We start from the raw sequence: 2,920 nt of genomic DNA, 5'->3' as shown, positions 1-2,920 counted from the left end.
GCCACTTGCCAGCCCCTTGACTTATTGTTTTCTAGCCCCTGGTTAGGTATTTAAAAATCTAGTTTAAGAGTATTATTATAATCTTTTCACTGTCTCATTTATTTCTTCTATGAAAGACCTAAAGAGAAAGAGGCACCCCCAACAGGGCACGCACAGCAAGATCCAGGCTCAGCCACCTCAGACCATGGGCACATGCCCCCCATGCCCTGCACAAAGAAGTCTCAGGGTTTGAACCCAAGACCTTCCCATCTGAGTCCAGCATCCCAGTGTGCTACCTTACAGCAATACCATCTGGCTCCAAGAGCATAAATTTTTAACAGCATTTCAAGAAAGTATTGTACTAATACTTCCTCTCCCAGAGAGAAAGTAATTATACTGCAATTACAGCTTTATCATGCAATCAGCAGGAGCTATATTCTATTTTTAAAGATGTATCATTAAAAACAAAAGTGTAGTGCATCATTGCATTGATCTAAGAGGATTATTGTAGATTCCATTCTTCAGGAAGTAATCTGAAGTCAGTTTGATTGGTATCAATATAGTCTTTGTAAAAAGGAAAAAAAATGGACAAAGATAAAACATAACATACACAATAAATTCAAAGCCAAAATAATAATACGACCAGGTCAAGGATTCAAATCGTGCAGCCAACTATGTGGGATCCAGCCATCTTAACCACCATGCCATCTCCTGGTCCCGAACACTGTTTTTCTTAAGAATTACAGAGTAATTAACTCCTTAACTATGTCTATGTATAAAAGCAATTGAGTAATATCTTACAAATACTTTTAAGAGATCATTATAGCTTCAATATCCCCCCCCCCCAAATTCATCTTAAAACTTATTAGCCATGGGCCAACCCTGTAGCTCTGAGGTTAAACATTGTACATAGAGAGCAGGATCCTATATGGCCAACTACAGTTTGCATCCTGGGCCTGAAAGCTTGAAAAGCATGTTGGGAACATGTGCACATATGCCCCACATCCCAAGAGGTTGGAGAAATGGCACAGAAGGGATTGTAATATGATCACTTCCTATTGGGGGTACTTTCTCTCTAGCTTGCTCTTCCCTTCAATGCCTCCCCAAGCCCCCATGTGCTCTGGTACTGAAAACAAAAACAAAATAAAACAAAATGATTGGCCAATGTGATAGTATTAAGAGATGGGAAATCTTTAACAGGTGATTAAATCATGAAGGCTGAGCTGTCCTGGATAGGATTAGAGCCCTTATAAAGGGCTCAAGGCAATAGGTTCATTGTCTTCTACTCTTCTGCCATGTGGTGTTTGTTCCCATGTGATGTTTGTGCTGTGTGCTATTTTTTCCCTTTTTCCTTTTTCACCCTTTCTCCCACACAAGGACACAGTGAAGGAGTCCAGAGACTGTCACCCTAAAATATAGCACCTTGGAATACTGATTATTTTAAAGACCCCTGAAGGTAAGCAAATGCTTGAACAGGTTTTATCTGATACTTCCTTATCTTCTTGAACCACCAGACCTACCAAAGTAGAAAACAATTACTTTTAGTCCCTCTCCTTAGTTTTTATTAACCAAATCGATATTGCAGAAAGGGAAATTAATTTCAGTATTGCATAAAGGGAAATTAATTAATGAATGTCAACACGCCTGGACACATTTAGTCATAAACTATTGTTTATCTCCCAGGCCCATTCTTTTCCCAAAGATGTAATTTACTAGTCATTTTCTGAGCACTGGGCTCATTCTCTTTCCTTAGTTCATTTATTATCCCTTAAAATTACTTGTTTTTCCTCCTCCCTTATGAAGAAAGCATCTAAACTTCACTGGGATATTGCAATCACACTACTGTGATTTCTCCTGTTCATGTTAAATACAAATTTTGTATGCCCTTTATTAAATTGTCTTTTATCAGTTAATTTTCAGTGAGCCTTCAAAAGCAGTAAGAGGGACCAGCAGTTGGCATAATAGCTATGTTGCTGGACTCCCATGTAGTCAACCATGGTTTGGGTCCCGGACCCGGTGGCTTAAACTCATGCTGGGCATGTGTGCGTGCGTGCCCAAGATCCTGAGAGGAGAATGGAGGAGAAGGGATTGTGGCATGGCCATCCCCCCTGGGGGGTGATTTCTCACTTTCTGTCTCTCTATCTCTGTCTTTCTGGCGAGTGCCTGCGCCCTACTGCAAAAAAACTCTCAAAAAATAAATAAATAAACAAATAAAAACAAAAAGTAAGGAAGTTTTTCCTCCTCAGTCTTAAAGCAACAAGAAAGCCCTCATCAGACACTGAATGCTGATGCCTGGCTTTTGGACTTTCCATCCTCAGAGCTGTGAGAAATGTTTATATATCACCCAGTCTGTGATATTTTTCTTCCTTCTTCCTTCTTTTCTTTTTTCTTTCTCTCTCTTTCTCCGTTTTCCTTTCCTTCCTTCCTTCCTTTCTTTCTTTGTCTCTCTTTCTTTTTTTATTTTTTATTTTTTTTTATTTTGAGACAGGATACATGTGCTTCCTGAGAGAGTCAAACAAATAGAGAGAGGAGGAAAGTGAGAAATCACCCCAGTTGGGATGGTCATGCCACAGTCCCTTCTTCTCCGATCTCCTCTCAGGATTTTGGGCACATACGCACATGCACCCAGGATGTTTTTCAAGCTGCCAGGTCTGGAACTTATGTGGAATCCAGCTACCTAGCCACCACACCACCAGCTGGCCCCTGTGATATTTTCTTATAGCAGCCCAATGTGTCAAGACAAAGATCTATTAGAACCTTCATTTATAAAATGTTTACTTACATAAAATACTTCTTTAGAAATCATGAGTCATAAAATGTCTCTGAAATGACTGCACCCTCATTAGAGTGTGAAGAAAATCCAAACAGAAGCACATGAGCACACTGCTTCATTTCTTCCTGTTCTGTCCTAACTCCTGCTTATTCAGACAAATTACAGACT

Source organism: Tupaia chinensis, unplaced genomic scaffold, assembly GCF_000334495.1.
Source record: "Tupaia chinensis unplaced genomic scaffold, TupChi_1.0 Scaffold000622_1, whole genome shotgun sequence".
Classification (NCBI taxonomy): Eukaryota; Metazoa; Chordata; class Mammalia; order Scandentia; family Tupaiidae; genus Tupaia; species Tupaia belangeri.
Note: the sequence above shows the minus strand (reverse complement) of the source record.